Source organism: Ictidomys tridecemlineatus, unplaced genomic scaffold, assembly GCF_052094955.1.
Source record: "Ictidomys tridecemlineatus isolate mIctTri1 unplaced genomic scaffold, mIctTri1.hap1 Scaffold_112, whole genome shotgun sequence".
In the NCBI taxonomy this organism is placed as follows: Eukaryota; Metazoa; Chordata; class Mammalia; order Rodentia; family Sciuridae; genus Ictidomys; species Ictidomys tridecemlineatus.
Genome location: NW_027521049.1, coordinates 191,830 through 219,112, shown reverse-complemented (window position 1 = coordinate 219,112; position 27,283 = coordinate 191,830). Strand labels below are relative to the sequence as shown.

Sequence of the window (27,283 nt, the reverse complement as noted above, 5' to 3'; positions counted from 1 at the left end):
TTCAAGAAAAAAAAGTCTGTGTATTGGACTTGTGTAACCTCACTACAGAACTCATAAACACTTTTTATAAATAATATATACATATATGTCTTCAGACAGTGTATAATATTCTCCTGTGATGGCTTTTCAAGTAACTTATATTATGCTTCACAACCCTGAAATCCTCCCCACCTCACATTATTATTATTATTATTACTATTATTATTATTATTATTATTATTATTATTATTATTATTATTATTATTATTATCTGAGGCCTGTTAATTGCATTAAATGCCTTTGTATGGGGTTATTTTAAGGCAAAGTTTTCTTCCAGTAATAGGACCTAGCCCAGAGAGAAATGTATTGACACTTATAACTCTTTATGAAGTTAAAGCAATTTGTGAATAAATATGTATTTTTTAATGAAAATGATATCACAATTAATTTAATATATTTTTTAATTTTTCTATTCTTTGTCTCATAAAAAAAAACCAGTTTGAGCTTTAAACTCATTAGCAATGTCCTTATATCCCTTCCCCAAAAAAGTGACTCACAAGTATAATTCAAATTATTGAGACTCATAAATTTTTGATCCTTTATTTTAACTAGTGAAGTCTAAAGATTTTCTTTTTATTTTCACCTTTAAATGAAGCCCACTTTTTATAGCTTTCTTGTTGTGTAACTGACCTTTAATATTCTGCAAATTTTACCCCCACTCTGATCACTTTGGACTATTGATATTTTAATGGAGGGGATCTCAAGGTGCTCATGCACAAGGTAGGAAATGCATATATTAAGATATAAGACTGGTGATTGCTGAGTATGTAGATTTTGCTATACAAAATAATTATTGGTGGATGATATGGGGGTAGGGAGAAAAAGAGCAATGAAAAAAAAAAGCAGGAAAAACTTGATCAGTAGAGGGGTTCACATGCTACAAGTCTACAATGATAGAATGAATATAGAGGGTAGTGTTCTTGGAAGCAGCAATAAAATTTGAGGGAAAGAAAAAGGTAATTTTTTGCACAGTTCCCAAGTGAGAGAGCCAGGTGAATGGGTTCTGTGTTCAACTCTTCCTGCATAGGAGTGGAATTTATAGTTCATAGGGTATGTCTCAGTAAGTAGTAAAACACCATTTCTATGTACCTTTACACTTTTTTCATGGCTACAAACTGACTGACAATTCCAGTCACATTCCATCTTTGCACTTGTTAGCTATTCATTAATTAATTCATTCATTACATTATTTATTTTATTAATTCATTTTTTCTTTAGTTGTCATTGTTTTTACATTACTGGTGATTACATAATTGCATAAATATTCTGAATGTTGACTTTTGGTTAAATATTGTTATATGTGTTTATTCATACATTTACTTTTCATTGAAATGTTTTTTCCTTTGCCAAGCCTGATTTATATTATTAGACCTCAATCTTCATTTATGAAGACTAGATAAAATCACATTATTCAAAATAACTCAAGGATTTATCATCTTGGCAGAACCCAAATCAGCCACTAAAGTTGACCCAGTCTGGGTCAACTAAAAGCTGTGTCAAAAGTCCTCTTTTTTCTTATATACACTTTAATAAAGAATTCCTCTCTCACTTTTATATTTTGGAGAGGAGACTAACTTCCAAAGCAGTAGTTAATAACCTAGATGAGTTTTCCAACTAGCTCACTATTACTTTTAAATTATTTACATCCTTGACACTGAGTGTCACTGATTACATTTTTTAATTTTTTAAGATATCTCTCTCTCTCTCTCTCTCATATGACAAATTGAATTCAGATATGCTTTTTTTACTAAGAAACACTCTCAGCCTTTAATAAATTATTCTATAAAGAAAAAAGGGTTTCACTGATTTTCTTAGAGCCTCACTAAGTTGCTGCTGAGGCTGGCTGACATTAATCTAATGTTATAGAAGTTTGCATTATATATATATATATATATATATATATATATATATCTCATAAATATAGTGGGTAGTGTTCATTTGACTCTTTCTCTTGGGGACTGTGCCAGAGTTACCTTCTTCTTTCACATCTACCTTATTTCTGCCTCCAAAGAAACTACCCTTTACCCTCATACTACCATTGATCCACCATTAGACTTTTTAAATCTGAACTCTTGAGCTGGTCATTCTTTCCCTCTTTCCTTCACAGCCCTTTTTTCTCTACCCGTACCTATTCCACCAATACTTTTCCATGAATACTCACTACTACATACTCAGTAATCCACCAATCTCACATCCTGATCCATCCCTGTTCTGCCTTTTCCATGGATCACTTTAAGATCCCCTCCACCCAGATATCAATAGTCCAGAGTAAGGTCAGGTAAGGGTGTTATATATGCAGGTTTTAAAAGTCATTTACATAACAATAAGCTATTAAAATTGGGATGTATTTTGTCATTAAAATACAGGTTAAAAAAGAAAATCTACAGACTGCACTGTTAAACTGAATTGTTTAAAATTCATTAATCTCAATAATTTGGAAAAAGAAATTCTATAAAAAGGAGAATAAAGAAAAGAACATAATACATAAAAGTGACAAATTTGAAGACACACTAAGTGTACATATCAAAGAGTGTCATATATCGGTGCTTTCAAAAGACAAATTAATTTGAAATAAATGTAGTTAATGTGAGATGTAGTAATCATTTATTAATTATATATAATGGTAGTATACATGTATATGTACAAAATGCATCTCATAATTATGAGTATACATTGCAAAATATGAACTCTACAGTAATTTTTTTTTAATTTTGCTGACAACACTATAAATACCTACATCTAGGTTTATGTATTACCAAATGTTCAGGACACATTTTGTACTTTATAAAGTTTACAACTGACCAACAGAACTTTTTATTTCAATTTTTAAAAGTAGTAGTATTTATTTTCAGTTAGAACATAATGCCATAATTTATCTTTAATTTTTGAATTTTTTTAATGGTCATCTGATTTTCTTTCTTTTCTTTTTTTTTTTTTTTGGTGGCGAAGAGGAGGAGGACAGCCCCGGCCTGGTAGGCGGCTGGCCCCTGTCAGCGGCGTGCGGGTGGGGGTGGGGGAAAGAGCTGCAGCAGACCGGGCAGTGGCGCGCTTGGGCTGAGCTGGCCAGGCCGCGGTGGGGGTGAGGATCTGGGTCCTGGTGGGGGGGGGTGAGGGAGGGGAACCAGGGGTTGGGCCTGGGTGGGCGGGGAGCTGGGGGTGGGGCAGCTTTGGGGACAGAGAACTGGGGCTGGGGAGGTGGTGCTGAGATGTGCAAACCCCTGACTTCAGTGTCTGGGTGCAAGCATATTTGCTGGAGGCATGCTTAGGCAGGGGGGTAGGGGACCACCCATATTTCTTTAGCTTGTCCCTCACTTGTTCTACAAAATAAGTTAGGCACAAATGCTAAGTCCTGTGTAGCTAGTGTCCAGTGGCCTTTCTTCAGCCTCCTGCTGTGAAATGAAGGCAGGGTTTTTGTAAATAGCCTTTCTACTCCTCTCACTGCTCTTGGAAGGGTGGCTGTGTGGAGGTTTCAACAGTGTCCACACCAGGAGGATTACCTGTCTGGGTTTTCACTGAAGTCTTTACTCTGGGCAGTGCTACTGTTTTCAGAAGGCCCAGAGGACAGGGAGAGACACACTCATTTCACAGCAGAAGTTGGGAATCTCACTTTGGTGAGTGACTCAGATGGCACAGGCAATGTGCCTCCTGCGAAAGAAATTATTTCAAATTATATGAGATATTTTCTGCATTAATCTAATATTTAACTACATTTTGTAGTCTTTATGTTATCCAGTTCATGTTCTTTTTTGGGGGGCCAGTAAGTTTTTTTTCTTATTTATACATAAAATCATGCCAAAGGTTCCTATTGTAACCTTCTCATCCCAACTAGCACCTGTACCTGATGCAGCAATGCCTTTTTGTGCTCTGCAACAAAGAGATATTTATATCCAAAGAGTATTAAGTAAGGTAAAAATAGTATATAGAAATTAGCACTTTAAACTCCAAAAAAGGCATTTGGAATAATAGACTGAATTAGAAAGAGACAAGCCTGCACTGTAATTATAGTTCTCTTAGAGACATAGACTAGAGCAGGCACCACATGAACTGATTTTTATTTTGTAAAATGAAGTAGTTAATTTGCTGAACCCTAAGATCTTTGCAGCTCAAAATTGTATTTATGGAGTTCTTGATGTCTAAATATTGTTTCTTTATGAAAAGAACCAATCACACTCAATTTATCTTTTATTCATTATAATTAAAGTATTCCTTTTTCATGGGATAAAAAAAAGAAATTATTGAATCATGTCAACAGCTGTCTGTAATAATGTGTACTTTTCTGGCCACAACATAATGTATAAAACAATGTAATAAATTGGAAAAAAAATTTTTTTTTTCATAATTTATCAGCATTATTATGCCACAAAATAATGCACTCTTATCAATAATACAGAGCTCTTGTGAGCATTTTGTGTTGTAGGTAACAAATTCAGTCTGTTCTCTGGCCTGCCAGGAGAGTTGTAAAGCAGTATATATTAGTTCACCGATGTGATATTAAATAACTTTAATATGTCCGTAGGCTCTAGCTAACATTCACTTCTGAGTTCTTAAAGAACAGTGTGCTCTAAATGGTTCCAGAAGTATTTATTCTGGCTCTGACTCTCCTTGGTAATGTTTCAGTGAGTGATATGATCAGATAACAAGTGGCAGTATTTCTCAGGTATTAATATTGTGATATCTCCTGTAGTTTTATTGCCTGGAGTAGCTGATTTTGTCTTAATTGGATCTGTAGTTCTTTGTGTCTATTTTAATATGATTTTTAAAAAGTGGTTTATACATTTGTGTACCTGTTCTTAGTGATACCACCCTTCTGTCTCAGTTATTTTTGCATGGATCAGAAATCAATAAGTCCTTAATGTTCTTGTTTTATCCTCTTGAAAAAATACAGACACCCGTATAGGAAATGTTTCTCTTGAAATTGGAATAGCTGTCAATTCACCACCTCTTCATGTGTTCCAAATGGTAACAAGACATCTGCATTGGTAGCAAATGACAATTGATTATATAAATAGAGTTTAGAGTAATGTGTTTACATAAACTTTGTGAGAATAGCCAAGCTTTCTGTGTTTATTAATTTCTCCTACAATAACAGTAAGTGTGGTGATTTGTGCATAGGAAGAAAAACTCTGACATTAAATCATTCTTTTGGCTGAGAATATACAACTGAATTGTAACATGTTATAATGTTCTCACAAGAAAATAAAGAAGAAATAAATTTATAAAAAGCATTTTATTGAAGGTAATAGCTTTTCTAAAATGGGTAAAACATTTTATTTTGTTTTTATTTTCTTAAAACTGCATAGACTAATTCTGAGAAAGTACTTAAGCACTTTCTTTTTTTAAAAATACATTTTTGGATGTTGATGGGCCTTTATTTTGTTCATTTATTTATATGCAGTACTTAGATAGAACCTTGTGCCTCAAACATGCTAAGCAAGTGTTCTACCACTGAGTCACAATCTCAGCTCTAGGCACAAGCCCAGGTCTTTCAGCTCTTTCTTGATGTGTAGAATTTCTCACTCATGCCTCTGCTGTCTTGATCTAAGTATCCATACATTTACTTTAAATTGATACAGTGATTTGATGCACAAACACAGTAACATTTGCTGCAGCATTACAGCATGGTTTATAAATGAAGTCCGTTTTTAGCATTCAAGCTAATTAGAGTCATAAAACTATTAGAATAATGCCTTTCAATCCACTGGTATATTAACCTATATAAGAGGGGTGGGCTTTTTATACAAAAAAAATCCTGAAAAATATTTGGACTGAAACAGGTGGAAAATAATACTTGAGGCCCACTGCTCTTTTGTGTTTCACTAATATCAATGCAGAGACAATTAGGAGCAGCACACTAGCTGCGATGAATAAAGATGGCCAATTACTAAGGTAACCAGAATTTATATAATACAGGGCCTTTTAGACCACATCAGTTTGACTTTTTTGGAAAGCAAATGTGTAAGCCATGCAGCTCACAAGACATGATATGGTTCATCTACATTCCACATGGCTTGTGTGGCCTCTGTTCAGCAATAGAAGATCCTCAACACTGGCTCCCACAGAACAGATTGCTGCAGTCAAATATTGGGATTAGTAAAGTGTAGTGAACTATGATGACAGCAATTTTGAAGACAGATTCCTTCAGATTGCTTCCAGTAAAAAGACAGTAAGGAAAATATGAGTGCAAAGTCATTTTTCATGAATTCCTCTTTGTTTTGCTTTGTGAACATATCCTATAAAAGAAAATAGAATTCTGACGGGGGGGTGGGATCTGGACCTCCAGTGATTGTTATAGAAGATTAGGAAATGTTAACACTATCAAATACTTAGCATAGGACTGCCTACTTCTTTGAGAGAAGGCTCTGTGGGAAATATAAAATACTGGTCATATCCTTTCTTTTGGATTCATGAAAGCTAGAGTGTTTTTGATGTTTGAGATCAATTGTGCTTTGAAATATAATCCTCTTAGCATCCCTGCCATAAGTTTATATGAAAGGTGATTTAAAGTACTGTGGTGGGCTAAACTCCATTGATTATTTTGATGGGAAACATTTTTAATAAAAAAATTTTTAAATGTAAATACACTTTAATAGGAAATTTTATACACTACTGAGTGGAGGCTTACTTAAAATGATTTTATTCAAACACATCTTTTATTTGAAATATATAAATAACTGACTTTTTAAAGCCAGTCATGTAAAAAATTCAGACACCTAAAATAAAAGTAAATAGGTAATTCACATCATATTTTCGACAAAAAAATTTATTTGCCATTTTATTTAGAAAAATATAAAAGAATCAAATTATTTCACATACGTATAAAAAGTTAACCTTAGGTAAAACATATATACATGTATACATTTATACATAGTGTTCTAGAGTGTACACACACATTCTAAAATATATAAAAGATTTCATCAACTTGGAGGAAAAATTCCAGAAAGTATCTTATATTGATATTATTTAATGAACTTTCATAGAAAAGTAATTACAAAAATCATGTCTAAACTTATAAGAAATAGTTTCATGTGTTTATCTTTATCCCAAGAAAATAAGTTTTCAGAGGTTTTTCAGAGGATAAATAACCTGTGATTCCTCACAGTCTTATCATTCATACGCTACTTTTCTTATTTCTAGCCTGGATACTGTCTCTAGTTTTTAAGACATTTTCTTCATATGTAAATTTAGTTTTTCACTTCTACCTATTTTGATTTACTTTCTTAAACACTCTTTGTATTCTGTTTTTCTCTCTCACTCAAAAAATAGATTTAAATGGGAGAATATATTACTTTTTAACAAATTTATATATTTTACTTGCTTCAAAAGTACTTGCTTTTTTCATAATATGTTACAGTTATTCTTGGGTATTAAAAACTCCACAGTACAATACATAAAACATTTTCAACTTATACAAATATGCTTTTAATTTTTTTATTTTTAAATATTTTATTTTCTCTGTGTTTGCTCACAGTCTTTTATAAACTAACTTTTTAGATTTTATTCTAATTTGTTATATATGACAGTAGAAAGGCCTTGTAATTCATATTACACATATAGAGTACAATTTTTCATATCTCTTGTATACAACATAGAGTCACACCATTCATGTCTTCATACATGTACTTAGGGTACTGACATCCAACTCATTCCACCACTTTTCTATTCCCATGCCCACTTTCTTCCCTTTCTTCCCCACTGCCTTATCTAGTGTTTGTCTATTCCTCCCATGCTTCTCCCTCCTCTCCATTACAAATCAGAAATTTTATTAACAAAGAAAACATTCAGCATTTGTTTTTGGGGGGAGGGGCTTACTTCACTTAGCATTATATTCTTAAACCTCCATCCATTTACCTGCATATGGAATGATTTCATTTTCTTTTAATAATGAGCAACATTCCATTTTGTATAAAAATGAAATTTTCTTTATCAATTCATTTACTGAAGGGCATCACAGCACAGTACAAAGATGCAGCTACATCAATGTTTATAGAAGCACACTTCAAAAATTGCTTTTAACTACCAGATTATAAATAAATCTTCTAAAAATCTGATATAAAAATTTTACTTTACATGGTTTCTATTGAACATTGTGGATGTGTAAGGTGTTGAATATTTTCTTATACATTTGTTATCAGCAATACTATTATTTCTTCGAATAAAATGCTTCTAAAATGAAAATACTAAATGGAGAATCCAATGAAGTAATAGCCTTGCCTCATAATTTATTAGGTGTAAGACTTTGTGAATATTTTAGTATTTTTTAGGTGTAAAATCATAGCTATATTTTAGTTTAACCTAATGTTAGTCACTTAGTAACTTTATAAACTATGATACATCACTTAAACTCTGGGAATCTCATCAATTTGATCATCTATTAATCATTAATAATTGCTCTAAGATTTTCTGGAAAACTTGAACATGCCCTATATTATTTTCCTAACTTATATGTTATGAAAGAATTATTCAGAGTTCCCTAAAGTAAAAATAGCCCTTAAAAACTGCAAGTGCTCTATACAATTTAGATATGTAGTGGTCATAACTATTGAGATCAGAACTACATAAAGCTTGGTTTGTATACTCCATCAATTCAAGTTTTATTAACAAGGAATAAGACAAAGTTTTTATACCATGAAGAATATCTCATAGAGGACATGTAGAAACTGCAGTCACTTATCTCCATGAAGTCCCAATATCACATCCACTTATCACATCCACTACATTTGCAAAAAGGCATATCATTATATCAAAATGGTACAGGAGATGAAACCTCACTAAGAGTCTCACCAAGCATAAAAACTTTGAATACCATACATGAGAGGGAGGAAGCCAGGACCAGATCAAAGAGAAACTGTTTGCATTAAGACCTGTAACCACCTTGGTGATGTAGCTGAACACAAAGAAAAATCAAAGCATGAGTATTGGGGTTTAGAGATAAGTGTGCAAAAGGCTTAATTGTTCTAAGGCAAGAAAGCAATGTAAACCATAATTGTAACTATGCAGTTATAAATCACAATTTTGAACAGAAGAACAGAAAAACAGGCAGAAGAACAGAATTAAAGAACAGGATAGAGTTTTTAACTCATAATAAAAGGCTTGACAATCCTTACCAAAGGGGTGAAGATGTTCCAGAAATTGTCCTTTATGAAGATAATTTGTGGAAGGAGTGATTTTTTTGTTTCTGGAGAAAATTTGGGCAGAAAGTGTAGTATAAGAGAAGGACTAGCAAAAGCAAAAAAGTAACAGAAGGAAGCTAGAGTCTAGTAAGATATACAGTTATAGGGCTGGGGATGTAGCTCAGTTGGTAGAGTGCTTGCCTCACGTGCACAAGGCCCTGGGTTCAATCTCCAGTACCACCAAAAAAAAAAAGAAAAAAAATGTTCAGGTACAAATTTTTATTGTGTTTATCATGATGTCATTCAGAATTATTATTAGTATTATTATTTAAATCAGGAATTGAACCCATAGGTGCTTAACTACTGAGCCAATCCCCAGGTCTTCCTTTTTTTTTGGGACTGAATCTTGCAGAATTTTTGAGACTGGCTTGGAGCTTGCATTTCTCATGCCTTAGCCCCTATATCCAACCAATATTACAGGCGTTTGCCACCATTTCCAGCTTAAATTTTTTAACTGATTTTATTTTTATATATCAGGACTTCATCTGACAATGATTGTATTTTCTTTTGCTAATGTTGAATAGAATCTGTACCTTATACCACTAATAACCTAAAAACTCACTCTATGTAAATATGATACCATCTTGGCATGAGTGGAAAAATGACTCTACAGTTCTTGAAGTGGCACCATAAGTATGGCCAAGCATAATGTCAAATCTTTGATATTGTTTCTTAAGAAATTTGGAAAAGAATGTGGCACATTAAGTGAATATTTTAATAAAATTAAAAAGCCTTGAAAAATATGTCCCAGAGACTTGTGCTTCAATCCATTAGGAGTAATGTTGTAGACTGTATAGTTGAGAAAATAAATGTTGTCTAGAACCCTACATCTCAGTGATTTGTTTAATCAATGTTTATTTCCCACTCTAAAAAGTCTAAAGTAAACAAAATCTAATGGTCAGGCAGGTCTCCTGAGTGGCTTACATCTGAGATAGTTCTCAGAACTCTGGGGTCCTGCATTTCATGGATTTTATGGATCATTTTCCCTGTACAATTTGTTAGTATCACAAGAGTACATCTCCCCATTGAAAATACCCACATTAGTCTCCCAGGTCTTAGAAACCTTCACTTCGTGGTGGTGTGCTGTGGGAGAGGCGTGCAACTTCAGGGTCAGTTTTGGCCTTCAGCACACCTGTTTATGCTACTTGCCATCTTGAAGCCATTTTTCCCATCATAAATTATACTCAGAAAGTTATTTTGTGTATGGAGAAAAATTTGAATGTTTCTTTAACTTGCCTCTTGGCTGACTGATGTCTCCTAACCAGTGATGAATTTCTATTAATAATTTTACATAAATAATAAATGACAAAGCATATATCATAAGATAAAATTATAAGAAGAATAGAATGAGTCATTATGCCTTCATTAAGATTGCCAAATGAGAAAAAATTAATATGTTTTAAATATTTGTCATTTAAAATTATTGTACTTAAAATATTATAGCAAATTGGGTAATTTTAAAACTAAGTTTCTTTATCTTAATACATATGATTGAAACTTTATTAACTTAAAGATTATCTTTTTTCAAACCTGAGCTCAATGAATCACAACTCACCAGGTGCAAAACTGAAAAATTAGACAGAGAATTTGTATATTAAAAACAAGATTAGGGCTGGGGATGTGGCTCAAGCGGTAGCACATTTGCCTGGCATGTGCATGGCGCTGGGTTCAATCCTCAGCACCCCATACAAAATAAAAGATGTTGTGTCCGCCAAAAACTAAAAATAAATAAATAAATATTTAAAATTTCTCTCTCTCTCTCTCTCTCTCAAAAAAAAAACCTTAAAAAATAATAAAAAATAGGCGGCTATTATAAAACCTGGAAGATAATGTTGAAAAGATTCTTCTTCAGAGAGAAAACAGAAGAACGGTCCAAAAGAATAAATTTCCCTAATATGTTCTAAAATGAGAATATGTAAGAGGGAAAATAAAATATGAAAAAAAAAGAGAATTTCCTACTGCTGATTGTAAATGTGAATCTTCAAAGAGTTTAGTCTTCCAGAAAGGAAAAAGTGGTCATGAATAGAGGTGCCAAACCCACAGTTGTCCCAGAGTTACTACAAGTCTCCCTGTCTAAAGACACCGGAGAATTTCTTTTACGTTTTTTGAGATAAGGTTTCAAACTAACCTTCCAAGTCAGTCAACCTTTTTTTAAAGTAGGAGCTAAACATAAAGACCATGATGTCTACACAGACTTCATATCCTGTGATATTACTGTGTATGTGTTTTAAACAATTTCATCTGTTGCTTTAACAATTTTTAAAAATGACTGTGTTCTGTAATGGAGTCCTTTGTAAATTACCTGATAAATGTTGAATAATAAAATGTTATCCACCGTAGCTAGAATATCAATTAGGACATGGTGAAAGGCATTAAAATTAGCTAATCTAGTAAACTAGAAGTAAAAGTGTCCCAGAAATGAATGTAAATGTGCTAGTTTACATTTAACTTCTCAATTCTTACCATGCATCTATTAAAATTTAGGATTTGAATAAAAATATTTTCATAGACAGTGTGTACTAGTCTGCCCTTTGTCTTGGCTAAGGGAGGTCAGACCTCATAGACCATCTCCATTCCTCCTTGAGATAGCCCTACATGCTGTGTGGTCCTGCACTGGCTTCAGCCTTATTCTTCAGTTCCTACTGTTCTGTAGCACTTTTTCTTTTGACATTATTCGAATAGTGCTCTTCAGAACCTCATTCTATATTACGAACAACAAGCACAGGGTGATCATTAATTATTGAAAAAATACTAAGGCAAATTACTACTAAAAATAGACAAAGGAGCTAACCATTTTCTTTAACTGTTTTAAGACCTAAATATAATTACTCAAAAACTTGTTCTTCATTGTTTTTGTTTTTGGTGTCACAGTGGAAAAATGTGAGAGAGACATATGGACAGACACAGGGGATGTAAAAGGTTTTCTGAGGTTAAACCTTGCTGCACACACACATTCTCAAGTCTTTGCTTTGAATTCTGATTTCTTTTCTCTAATATATTAAATCATTAAGATTTGGTAAATTAAAATGCTTATTAGTTATGCCTTTACATCAAAGTTGATTCTAGATATTTTCTTGCCAAGAATTCATTTATTTCATGGTCCTGAGATTTTTAAGCTTACTTAATATTCTTATCATCTTTCTCTTATGCTTGCATTACTTGAGACAGAATTGCTGTACTCTTCCATATGTACTTTTTAAGAGTAAAAACTTCAGAATATTTGTTCGGGTATCAAAAGTATTTTAATTTAATCTCATGGTAAAACAAATCTAAATACTCCTTTCTATGTTTTTACATTTTCAAATTGAGGTTTTATTCAGAGCATATTTTACTGAGTATTTGTGTTTCACAATAACAGACCCAGAAATTTCAGTCACTAAAAGCCATTAATTTACTGAGATATATACAATTTGGATTTTTAATTTTTGTGCAGCTACAATAAGTTTTGATAATAATATTTATGATGCTTTCATGAACAAAAGTATATTACAAAAATAGATGTATTTCACTGTTCTTAATAAAAATGGACATGTACATGTATCATTATTTAAAAGCTTATTTTCACCTGAGTATACTTTACCAATATTATTATAAAATAAATCATATAAGATTTATTATTTGTGTTTATTTTTTGTACCATATTTCATTATTATGTTATTGTTATATACATATTGCTGGTTAATTCATCCTTTAAAGGAAATGCTTTATAATAACCATAGCAATGGTACATTAATTTTAAAGAGCTTTTTTAACTACTCTTTTTATACATATTTTCTTTTATCTTCCTAAAACATTTTAGAATGTGTAAATTTATAAATATATACATTGTAAAACAAGAGATCCTATGGCAATAAGTAATATATGAAAGTGACAAAACCTGGCAAATTCAGTGCTAGAATTAACAGTGTTTCCCTGAATTGCAGGTCAATGATGTTTCTAATGCAGATAGTAAGCAAAACATTAAAATAACTAAATAACTGTAATTGAAATGATTCTATTTGGCATGCTCATATATGTCCTCAATTTTAATCAAATATATATTAGATTTATTTCATAATATCTAGGTTAATTTATTCCTTTGTGATCATTTTCTCTTCTTTGAGAAATGACCTCTACTAAAGATCCTTATTTGGCCTCAGAATATGTGTACAGTAAGCAAAAAAAAAAAAATCCTAAGAGTTCTCCCTATTAAATTCATATTTTTCACATATCCATAAAGAGCACCTGTTACTTCCAATCTGTCTCTTCCATGTTGTCCCTATGTATATGTTCATCTGCACATTAGTCTCTTTGCTTTGATATTGTGTAAGATGGACAAAGGTGTTTCACAAATGTAAAAAAAAATCCAAAGTTTTTTTTTTTAATGCTTGTTATCTTGAATGTGATCTTGAATGTGATTTAAACTGTAGATGCTTAATGTCTTCCACTTGCTCCAAACTGCTTGTCTAAAATGATTACTTAATTAATTCACTTTACTCATAACAATCATTTTACAGGTCCTTCACTCACTCTACTCTTTGCCATTCCTTTCATACTTCCATAAATTCCTTTCCTCATTTCTTGGCCAATCCTACCCTATTCAAATTTCCTTACTGAAGTTTTTTCTTTCAAAAAAGCCATATTACCTGTCCACAACTCACTAACTTCTCTCCTTCTCTGAGCTCCTGTAGCATTTGCAGTGTACAGCATAATTTATGTATTGCCATAAATTTTGTCTTTCATTATTTATACCACCAAGTATTAGACAGCACACTTTTGAGGACAAAGGCCCTCTGTGTTCTTTTTGGAGCTTAGCATATAGTGTACACTCAGTGCACTGTGATTGACTAAGCAGAGTATTTAAAAGTGATAATCATTATTTTATATCCCTATACCTTCCCTGAAAACTTTGACAATAGCTTCTTTATCCCATAGGGAGAAGGGGCCACACAGCTTTGAAATCATAAAAAACTAAAAGAAAACAACAAATACTCACATGATTGCAACATATTTTATCAATAAAGATTTTTTAAATCAGTGTACACACATTTGTAAGATATAATGTCATTGCAAAATTAATGCCCTACAATGTGTTGTAAATTTATTTTTTTAAATCTGCTTTGTATGTGTGAGGCAATGGCTCTGCCACTGAGCCACAAACTCAGCCTCTGCAAATGTATTTTTATACACCATAGAAAACCAAAACAATTGTAAAGCTCACTTTAATGTAGTATTTACCTTATTGCACTAAACTGGCACTTTTGAGGTATACTTACACTAGTTTCTATTTGCCTCTTCCAGAAATCCTAAAACAGACATCAATCAAAAATTTACTATATCACTTTTCACCCTGCCTACTTGGGAACTTTCATGTACAGTAAGGGTAGCCATACATGAATTCATGAACTATTTACACCTTTTTGAATGTACAGGATAGCATGCTACATTATGATCTTTTAGTTCACACAGCCTAAGGTTTAAATTCATTGTGCTCCATTAAATGAAACTTGAGCTATTAAGTAAAAAATAAATAAATAAATAATATGGTACATCAGTAGTGCATCACAGAACTTAATGGTAAGTCTGTTTTTTGTTAGAAGAATAAGAGTTGTATTATTATAGTTATCTGACTTCAGGACTTTGCCCAGGTATTTTTAAGATAATGGAAAGAAAGGAAGAATAAAAATTATCAAGTGTATGTGATGAACACTAACTCTTTAAGTGTAAATGAACACTTGAGTTTTGGCAGAGCTGGTCAAAATTATATATATGAGTTTTGGTATGCTCAATCTGAGCCAAAAATTCCCAACTGAACACAGATTAAGAATCTACCAACTGGGGATATATTTCAGTTGATAGAGTGCTTGTCTTGCATGCACAAGGCCCTGGGTTCAATTTTTCACCCAACAAATAAATAATAATAATAAATAAAAATATGAATATTCTGAATATACACATTCTTCAAAATCTCATGTAGTAATATGACTTGAGAAACTACTTTTCAACCAAAATCTATATTTGATTTTCATGAACACATTTTATAGATACCAAATCAAACCTGGAGATACAATTCAGGAAATTAAGTATTTTGTAACATTTATTTTATTTGTATATTAAAAATAATTTTGTTAAAATATAAATAGTATAAACTACTATTCAAACAATTATATTCAGGTATGTCTTAGTAAGTTGAATAACTGATAAGGCTCTAAAATTTCTATGTGTAAAGCAACAAACCATTAAAAAAGGAAGATTCAGGTAAGGCATATTTATAGAGATACTACCATTCTATTTAATGTCCATAGTTCTAAAAGTTTCCTTCATTCAAGTTGGTTTTGTACTTTAGACCCTTTTAAAATCACTGTTCAAAACAAAGCAAGAATTTCCCATGTTCACACATGAGTCTCATTTTAATTCAAAGGTCTATAGAAGAGACAAAAGGTGCTTAAGTAATTTTTTGGATGTGTGATTAAAAGGTATTGTAATAATCAGAATAAAACTTTTCAAATGAGTCATAGCAGAAAAAAAAATTATTGAGTATTTTTCAAGACACTATCACAGCACGAAAAATCAGGCAAATACAGAAAAAGTAGCAGTTCTTTCCTAAAAATATTTATGTAGTTTATGTGGGCCAGCCCAACACAAATGATGTTACAGAATTGATATTGTCTTCTGAAATTTTGTCCTCATAGCTTACTGTTCACATATCCATTAGTTTTAATTTAGTTTTTAATCTTTGAATTATTATGTCTAGAAAGATAAAAATTAAACAGCAATTCTTGATTTTACATTTATTAAATTTTACGGGATAGAAACTTCTGTATTTGTTATAAGAAAACATTTGCCAATAATTATGGTCAGAGAATATCTCATGGTGTTTATCTTCAGTGTCTAGCAGAGTAAGTTGTAACATGGTTGAATACCTGGGCCCAAAAAATCTTTTAAAATATTTGAAGAACCATTTTACCCTCATGCCTCTGTTTATGGCAACTTTCTTTTTAAATATTTAAACATAGCTATTTTGGTTCTCTGTATGTTGATTCCTACATTTGGATCAAACACCTAATTGAAATTTACTGTGGTTGTAAAAATTCATAAATCATTTTTAACTTGCTTACTTTCAAAAGTCTTAAGTGCTTGGTTAATTACCATGATTTATTAAGATGTTTACAAATATATGTTATGGTAGATGTTCCAAAATAGTTTCAACTTAATTAAAGAAATATATTATACATTTTCAGCTTCATGGTTGCAAGATTTTGTAACATATATATGTGTATGATACTTTACATTTTAAATTTTATGATTTTATTAACCTTGTTTCCCTATATTCTGGCAAAAATCTTGACAAACTGTGGCCTAAAACAGAGTTTAAACTAAACTGGAAAAGAAAAGAAAACAGGCATAATAGAATTGCTAGAATTGACACAATAATCTTTCATATCTTGAAAGCTCAGTTTTAACCTACTTTTAAAAAGCATCAGCAAAAGTGTTCTATGTGGATATATTGCAATTAAATCTTTCTTGCCTCTCAATTTTTTCTCTTTACGTATGACAACACACCTTAGAGATCATTCAAGCAGAAACTCACCACATTATTCATATTAATTACCATAAAAACACATATGTTTTGTTGGATTTTCCATTTCATTTCATTTTATGTATGTATTTTGCTTTTAAACACTGTATATATTTTTACATTGAAAATATTCACTCTGAAGTCTCTTATTTCTCAATTGGGTAAAGAACAAACTAAGAAAGCAAGAGACACAAGTAAGCTACACTATCCCTTATTTTGACCACATTAAAAACATTGGTGGGTTAGGTTTGGAGGAGCTTTAGATGTAAAAAAGGAGAGAAAGGGGAATGAATGGGTAGAAAAGATGGTTAAATAAGATGGACATTCTTACCTTAAGTACATGTATGAAGACATGAAGTTTGTAACTCTACTTTGTATACTACCAGAGATGTAAAAAAATTGTGCTGTGTGTATGTACTAAGAATTGAAATGCATTGTGCTATCATATATAATAAATTAAAATAAATAATAATAAACATTGGTGGCAGTCTCACAAACTCTAGTACCTACAATTCAGAAACAAAAACACAAGCTCACAAAATAGACACAAACACATTTGCTCAGCACAAGAAATGAAAGAAGAAACATGAATTAGAAAATATCTTGTTCTCAATCAAGTACAAGACAGAAGCAAGATAGAAATCTACCAATCCTCAAAAATAAAAACATATCTGATAAGAAAATTTGTTGGTATCAACCCTATTGTTTTGATCACTGCAAAAGATAAAATATATTCAGATTTATTTTTGAAAATTATGTTTTATAAAGTAATGAGTCATTATTTCAAAGATTAAGAGAATACTTCCCAGGTCACTCCACATAAGTCACACACTCAGAAAGCAGCAGATAAGAAAAAAATTAAAATACTGAAGAATTTGAAGAATTTGCCTAAGCTATTGCCATTTCTGATAATAAGGTAGGCATCTTTCAATTATAATTTGTACATATGTACAATTATAATTTGTACATATGTACACAACCTGAAAACCTCTACTTATATTTGATAACTACCACTTCAGAAGCAATCAGTTTGGTCAAAGAGTCTATTCAGCTTGCATAGAAACCCTGGATTCCTGTTACTACTAATGAAAATAATCACACACACACCAACTTAAAATAATAGAAAATCATTATTTTATGGATATTGACGTTTTTATTATCATGATACAGCATTAATATCAACTTGTTAGCAAAGCCACACTCCTTTCCATAAGCTCTAGAAAAGAATCATTCTAGCTTTGAGTGGCTGCTTGTAAGTTTTTTTTTGGTTACAAATGTCTCTTCTTTCTTTATGGTGATGTAGCCTTCAAAAGCATAAAGAGAGAAAAACTATCTTTATATATATATACATAGAAAATGGTAATGTCACAACAGGTTTCTTTATTAAAACTCCACAGAATCTGATAGCACCATAGATGGCAGATACCAAATGAGATGATTCTTATACTTGCACAGAGTATCTGAGAGATTACAGAAACAATGTCATGCCCAGTGGATAAAGAAGGAGAGGGGAGAATGGGCCAGCAGAATCAAGTAAGACACATCAAAGATCCACAAAAGTGAATGAGATGGGTAGAGTGGCATCATACATTGTCTCCAGATGCAGAGCAGAGAACAAAGCCATGTCCAGAGAGCAGGTCTTATTTATTTTTGCTGAGAACTATAAAAACTCTCCCAGTTTTCTGAAGGTTTGAATTCTCTCAACTAATACTCTATTTACTCTTAGTGCCTGACCTTGATCATACCCTAAAAATTAATATGCATGGTAATTTTTTGAATTCCAGAAAAAGAGAATCTACATTAATCAGTGGTCTCTGCTATTCCATTTTAAAGACATTTCCCTATGAATTTCTATGAATTTATATACCAGAAGGCCATTTTAAAAAAAAAATTCTGAACGACGTACATCCAGTGATTCAAGCTAAAACATAAAGTGGGAGAAAATATTTGAGTACATATGTAGTGGAAAGTGAATATAATAGAATAAATGAGATTTTATATTTGTGAGGAAAAAAGACATACCAATAGAGTTAAGCACAATATATATACTGGGTCTGTAACTCAGTTGTAAAATATATAAAGTATATATATATATATATATATTTATTTATTTATTTATTTATTTATTAATTAAAAAAAAGAAGAAACTGCTGAGGATGTACAAGATGCAGAGATGGGAAAAAGTTGGATCCTAAGTGGGAGAAGAAAAGAAATATTTTGACAGCATCATACTTATGCAAGGGGTCTCATTTTTGGAAATTCCTAAAAACAAGGAATTCATGATATAATCAAACAAGTATGCCACACACAAGACTCTCTGCTCCTCAAGCTTTAGCACAGATGCCACACTTTTTTCCCCTCAAAACTTCTAATTTCTTCCTCTCCAGGCACAGTTTATCCAGCTTAAATGTGCTGTTGCTCTTCTTCCTGACCTGGTATCTGAGCTCCCTCAGATTTTCTCCAGTAACTCGTAACCACATTTTTTTTTCTTCAACCTATCCAACCAATTTATATGCTTAGATAATTTCTCATAACTAAACTTTAATGCCCCATCCCTGGCATTTTGAGATGCACCTCTGTCTTCTGATTTCTGGATCACCCTCAGATTTGCTCCACCAAAAGTGCATCAAGCATGATTGTTTTTAGGTCTGGTTTCCTACACAGTGGACTACCTAATGCTACCATTCTTAATATAATTAAATAAATAAGTGATCTCTCTTCTGTTTTTTGTTTTCTTTTTTTTAAATAGTACTTTTAAAAAGCCAGTTGAAAAAAATAGTTGAAGTTTCCACTAGGGAGAAATCAAGATGACTTGATGGGATTTTTGGTAGCATCATTAATGTTCTTTTTCTTGATAGAAATAGTGGTTATGTGTTATGTTCCCATTGTAATAATTCATTGATCTGTATAATTTCAATTCTGATCTAGTGTTGGCTTTGTTAAAATAATATCAAATTTATTTCATGAAATGTGATGGGGAAGAGCAAAACACAGAGATTATAAAAGCGTACTAGAGGGCTGGGGCTCTAGCTCAGTAAACTGGGTCTATACCTCAGTGGTAAAGCACTTGCCTTGCAAATGTGAGGCATTGGGTTTGAACCTCAGCACCACATAAAAATAAATAAATATACTGTGTTTTATCTACAACTAAAAAAAATAAAAAATGGTACTAGATAATACTTTGGGGGTAATACCTAAATTAATTGATTATTGATATGGTTATTTGGATGTGTTCATATGTCAAAAAATAAAAATATACACCTTAAATAGAGCTTGGGATATAGATTACTCAGTCAAGTGGTTGACTCACATACACAAGGCCCTGGGTTCAATCCCCAGGACCACAGAAAAAATGTGTATAATTATATCAATAAACCTAAAAAAAAGTGTGTCTAAGTTGAGATTAAAAATAAAATACACTATTAAACGATAAATAAAAGTAAGGATTCACTAGCTAAATATCAATCTCAATATTTTGGGAAAGGCAATTTTTGTAAATAGAGAATAAATACTAACAAAAGGAGCAAAATTGAAAACATTAACAGTAAACAGAGCATAGAAATTATCAGTAATGCCAGATGTAGGATTTAGATTACAAATTAAATTAAAAGAGCTCTGATAAATTTCAAAAGTAAAAATTTTATATTATTTATGCATTACATAATTGTAACTTGTAAGGTGTATATAATGATGCCTCAGTTAATGATGCAGATACATTCTGGAAAATGCATCATAAGGGGATTCTGTTATTTTAAAAATGATACAGCATACTGATACATTCTTAGGTGATATACCTAGGTTATAATTTAGACATTAATGTACATGAAGTCCATTATTAATAAAAACATTTTTGCAAAATGAATATAGGATTCAACATTATAGCAATGAATATAGACTTCATAATGAGATGAATTATTAGCACTGTGGAACTAAAGACAAATGCTCTAAAAGAATCTGGTCATTTAGGCAATGGAATAAGAAAAGAAAACTGCACTGCATTAAAAATGAATAAAAGGGTACTTTAAAAAACTGCTGAAACAGTGGGGTATCTGCCTAATAAAAAGTCATTGTATCCTTTTCTGATATGACGTATAAACCATATATATATATATATATATATATATATATATATATATATATATATATATATATATATATATATATAACAAATAAAATGCTAGCAAATCAAATACAGAGATATATATTTTTAAAAACAAAACAAACTACAACAACAAAAAAAAACACCATGACCCAGTGAGATTTGTCCCAGGAATGTAAGATTGGTTCAATATATAAAAACCAATTATGTAATATGCCATAGTAACAGAATATATAATAAAAACAACACAATCAGTAGACACAGAAAAAGAATTTGACAAAATCCACCACAATTTTATAAACAAAAATACTCAACAAATTAGGAATTCAGGGAACTTCTTCAACCAGATAAACAGCATCTATGGAAAACCCACAGCTAACATTGTACTTAATAGAAGGGGGTGGCTTAAATTTTCTTAATTAAGACAAATATGTCCATTCTATGTAGTTTTATTCAACATCCTACTGGTTAGGGAAATCAGAAAAGAAAAGGAAATAATGATCATCCATAGTAAAATTCAAAACCTAGCCAAGCTAAGGGATGTCATGATTTTATATACAGAAAATCCTAAGAAATTCACTAAAAATAGATCCTATTAAAACTAATAAACAAATTCAGCAAAACTGAAGAATGTCAGATCAACATACAATGTCAATTGTATTTTCATATACTACTTTTAATGGATGATCTGAAAATAAAATTTCAAAAATCCCATTTTAATAGTACCAAAAGGAATAAAATATCTAGGGATAGTTTTTTTAAAAAATAAATTTAAAAATATACTCTGAAAATTATAAAATATCATTGAAATAAATGAAGATTCAAATAAGTAGAAAGACATCCCATGAGTTGAAATGTTAATATTTTTAAGACAAAATTAATCCCTAAATTGATCTACAGATTAATGGAATCCCTATCAAGATTCCAGCTGATTGATAATATATATATATTTCTTTTTTTTTTGGCAGAAATTGACAATCTCATATGAAGTATAGATGAAAATGTAAGAGACTCAGAATAACCAAAAGAATATGAAAAAGAACATTGTTGGATAGCTTAAATTTCCTGACTTCAAAGCTTATTGTGAAGCTACAGAAATCAAAAGTGAGATGCTGTTGTAAGAATAGACATAAAGAAATTATAAATCATAAACAAATCCAGAGTCCAGAAATAAACCCTACATTTATGGCTAGTTTATTTAGAGATATCAACTGAAAATAGGGAAATCCATAGAGATGGAAAAATGGATTAGAGTTATCCGGGATTAGAAAGAGAGGTTTCTCTTTGAGTGATAAAATATTGTGGAATGTATAGTGGTAATAATTGTACAACTTTGTGAATATACTAATACTACTGAAATGCACACATTTTTTAAAAGGATGAATGGGTGGATATTCTGAATCATTCTCATATTTCTGGGCACTTATCAAAGTTTACCCTATTATATAATTATTTCTAAACATATATGTTCTCACCATACAGGTTGCATGAAGATTGAAGATATGAATTACATATCACTCACCATTGTGTCAAGCAAAATATTTGTACCTTGAACCCTGTTGAATTAATTGGTATCCCCAACATTTTGGGTTTTCCATCACCTAGTGTTTGTCTAAAAGCCTTGAGATGACTTGAGTAGACTCCAGAAACCACAGATCCAGCATCGCCCACACAACTTCTTTGAGATTTGCAGCATTTACTTGCCAAATAATTAGAACCAAGAGCTTGTTTATGTCAATGCTGATTTTAATCCATTCCTTGTCTGAAGAGTTACTTTGCTGGAGTGTTTTTTCATCAGGAGTTCAGTCATCCAATTTTCTCTAGTGGTCCTGACCAATAATCTAGTCTCTATACTTTTCTATCCTTCTTCCTCCTCCATCTCTCCTTTCCTTCTAACATCCCTTCAATTTGGAACTCTGTATCCAACAGTGAATACTTAATCTTTTTTTATTGTACTGGTCTAGTGCAAGGCTGACGGTTACCTCTATCTTCTGCTTCAGTACTCATTCATCCAGTCCGTCAGTCAGTCAGTCAATAAATTCATAGCAAGTAACTAGAATGTAAGTCATGCTGTTTAAGTTGCCCTGTTGCCTTGATTACCTTTTATGTTTATTCATGATGTGGAAATGGAGTGTTTATTTTCTTATGCAACCAAATGGATTTATGTCACATAGGTAATAATGTTGGAGGAATTTGGTGTTTGTAATGTTCTAATACCTAGTGATAAACCTGCAGACTCACTGATTAATAATTTCCATATTTGAAGGATCTCAAAAAATGAGTCAACTCTTTTCATCTACTATAGGCATCAGTATTTTAATCAATTCCAATTTCAAATCCATCTTGCAATTTAAGCAAATTGCCATGTGTTGCCTGGGTTGTACTGGTTATGGCTTCAGTGTTACTGTTACCTTCACAGCTTAAGTAAAAAAAAAAGAAAAATGAATAAGAAAAATTGTTGAGCATTAACATCTCGCTTGTATGTGCATTCATACTGTATAATTACTGGCAGCTCTCCAGAAAATGTGGCCTAGTTTCTAGAAGCCTCTTCAGTCTGTGATATTAAAAGATGCACAACAATTTAATCAACTCAATAATTTAATTATCTGCACCTATGTTTGTTTTTTCCTTTAATAGTGCAACAAAACCCTTCAGTCCCATTTGAAGAAGGTCCCAGGAAAAACTGGTGAGCTTCACAATGAGGCTGAGATTATTGGTCCCAGGGATCCCTGGATGTTCCTGGATGGCGGCCTGAGCAATGAAGGATAGGGTGGGCAGAAACTCCAGGTCTGGCCTGACAGATCCAGTTTCAGAGACAGTTTCTGAGCACAGTGCTTGCACAGGCCTGCCCCTTTCTCTCGCTTCTCATATTTTGTAGGTGCTGCCTGCAGAGAAAAGGAACAAAACAAAACAATTTAAATCAAGTCTCGTTTAGTCTTCATGAACAGCTGCCCACCTTCCTGGGCTGCCTCTCAGACTGTGTGTTTGATCTGTCAGAACTGGCCTTTCTCCACAGATTCAGACCTCTCTCTAGTAACTGACTGCCTACACCTGAAGTTTCAAATGTTTTTAAATCTTGTAGACAACTCAGGTTATTGTAGGGCTGGAAGCACCCTCAGAACCTCGTTACTTTAAATTTAGTCCATGGACCTGCAGTATCAGTGTCTCAGAAACTTGCAGAAATGCCAATTGTTAGATGCTGTTCCAGACCTTGACCAAATAATCATCTTGGGGGCTGTATTTTTCAAAGCCTCCAGGTGATTCTGATACTAAGTAAAGTTTGAGAAACCCTGGCATATTTGTTATCTGGTGCCACTCTCCATACCCTGACCTTGGCCTAAAGCCTTTTCTCACCCCCCTCCCACATCCTGTGTCTTAGATTTCTGTTCCGTGGTTTCTTATCCCTTCCGCTTTATTTCTCCTAGATTAGGTTCCGATTCCAACCTCTACTGACTGCTCTACACTGAAGTCCATATTGGTACCTCATTCCTGCATTTACCCTCTCTTCTTACCTGCTGCCTATAAAAGCCAACTTTAAGCCTCCTTATCAACCTACTTCCTGCCCACAGCTCCTGACCTGATTGCAGAGGGTGAAATCTACACATGAAAGCCACCAGGGCATAGTGCCACTAACACAGGTCTCCAAAGTGCTCTCTGTCATCTGTTTTTCCCCTTGCTGTCCCACTTCCACATGGCTCCCACTTGCTTCCCTAAAGAACAAAATTGATATCGCCCTCTGCCTAAAATTTCCTGTGGATTTTTAGTTTTCTGCAGGATCGAATCCAAACTCCTTAGCATAACATCCAAAGCCCTCCACAAGCTGTAGCTACTTTCATTGTTATTGCTCCCCTCACCCCAGCATCACCCCTCTGTCAATTCACTTTTCAGTCTCATCTAGCCATTCACTTGTCAGACCTCAGTCCCTTTGTGCTTGCTATTTCCTCTGGCTAGATTGCTCCTCTCCTTACTTTTTCCCTGGGAAAATGTCTACTACTCAAGACTCAATTGAACTGCCGTCTCCTTGGTAAGACCATTGTCACCTCCTCCAGGCTCAATTATATGCACTGTCCTCTGGACACCTCAATCACAACTCTAAATTCATTACTTGTGATATTGTGTTTGAATTCACACTTCACACATTGTCTTCTCACACTGGAAGCTGTTCTTGGCCAGAGGTAGTGTCTGGTCATAATTGAGATACCCAGAGCCCAGCACAGTGAGGGACACATTGTAGAAACTCAATAAATACTGTCAAATGAATATTCAGATTTTAAGAACTTTGCCTCAAGGAATATTGTTGTAGGTCAAGTCACTTTATCACTGTAATAGGAAGCTTTATAAAAGTGCATGAAGTAAACCCCTTTATAAATCAGAGAGCCATTTTGCGAACAAAAGAACTACTCTGTAATATAAAATAATCAATTCCAATTTCTCTGTAACAGTATTTTCACATCTATGATTATCCTAATATGGAAGCATGCTTATTATTTTTCTAAGAGTGTCTGCAATCTCCAGTATCTTTCTAACTCAGGAAGTTTCTTGTTTCTTTTGAGTACCTCAGAGTTTGTTGTATTCCAAGTTGTGATAGGATAGGGTTTCTTAGAAAAAGACAAAAGAATGGTGTGCAGGTTGTGAGTTCATGATTATATAATTTTTTAAATTTAAAATACCCTATAAGGCTTAATTTTAATATATGTAATGAATTTTATAGGTATATGAAGAAACATAACAATTAAAAAATTGCTACCTAAAATATGAATATGATATTTTCACATGCAATTTCACTTGAGCCACCTATCAAGCTGAAGGTTTTTATTTGAGAGGAAAAAAAATAGTCATTTGACTAGTTTTGCCCTCTGGGACTATGCAGTGTACAAACTGTACCATCATTCTTTTTTTTTCTTTTTTTTTTAAGAGAGAAGAGAGAGAAAGAATTTTTTAATATTTATTTTTCAGTTTTTGGTGGACACAACGTCTTTATTTTATTTTTTTGTGGTGCTGAGGATTGAACCCAGTGCCCTGCTCATGCCAGGTAAGCGTGTTACCGCTTGAGCCACATCCCCAGCCCTGTACCACCATTCTTGATGGCCTTGATGCAAGGGGTCTATACTTTAATATAGACAGTTCTCTCCTAGCACTCAGCTGGGCCTCTCCTAGACCAGTAATTGAACTAAGCCTTGCTTTAAACCAGTTAAATAGACTCTGTGGGTGGACACACATATCAGCTTTTCCAAATCTATGGGTCATTTTCTGTGGTCATAATGATTGTAGGAAGATGATGCTCCTCAGTTGGCAGAACACACAGACCATATGCTTCCTACACTATATGGCCAGTCCCTGAAACAAAGACTCATCTTATGTACTGCACTATTATTTTATGTGCTGGATTTTTCGTGTTGCTAAAAAGAATTGTTTATAGCCATTTTATCCTTGAACCTAATTATGTTTAACATAGAAACACAAAGTATTTTTGACATTTCTGTTGTTGTTGTTGTTGTTTTTGAGTACCAGGGATTGAACTCAGGGGCACTCAGCCATTAGGCCACATCCCTAGTCCTATTTTATATTTTATTAGAGACAGTGTCTCACTGAGTTGCTTAGCACCTCTCTTTTGCTAAGGCTGGCTTTGAACTCACAATCCTCCTGCCTCAGCCTCCCCAACCACTGGGATTACAGGATTTGTGAAGTTTTAATATGGCATTTTTCAGGAATGCAATTATCCAATAAATAGAAGACTGCTCTTTTGTAAAATTCAGAATTATACAATGAGTTCTTGAAAGTAGGTCTTTTCCATTTTAGAAATGTATGTGTATCACTTGAAGCAATGCTACTTAAGTCACCCTCATAACACACCTGCATTAATCTGTATTTGTAGCTGTTAAATTCATAGGAGATACTATGCATAGGTGCAAGCATATATCTACTGTATGCTACTTCTATGTCTAATGTAATTGTATCTAAGCACTTGAATATTGAAATACATAAAATTTTATAAGTGTTTTCTTTTAATTATCTTTGTATTTTAGCTAGAGAATTGTATTAATTTTTTTAAATGTATTTATGTAGGTTAACTATGAAATATATCTAAAGAAAGTAAAGAAAGCCATACAAAATATTTTTTTCTTAATGAACTTCGGTCATCCAGTGATCTATTTTTCCATCACAATTTCTTCATTCATTTGTTCCTATGCTTAACCTCATCATCACCAATAACTATAGCTCCTTTATAATCTCAGTTTAAAGCATACTCTTCTCTGCTCATGTCTCTCTATTCTGAAAGTTCACTGCTCTGAGTTTTCCTTTGCATCAGCAATTCATTAAGACTTCCAACACATTGACTTTTCCCCTTCCTCACTATGTCTGGCTCCCCTGTATTCTTCATCAATCCTCTTCTTCTAAGGACCACCCCAATGTCCT

General features: G+C 32.7%; 1 pseudogene; it reads left to right on the top strand.

Moving 5' to 3' along the window:
* Positions 1-23,635, top strand: part of LOC144372514 (kelch-like protein 3) — a 103,391-nt pseudogene extending 79,756 nt beyond the window's left edge.
* The last annotated feature ends 3,648 nt before the right edge of the window (positions 23,636-27,283 follow it).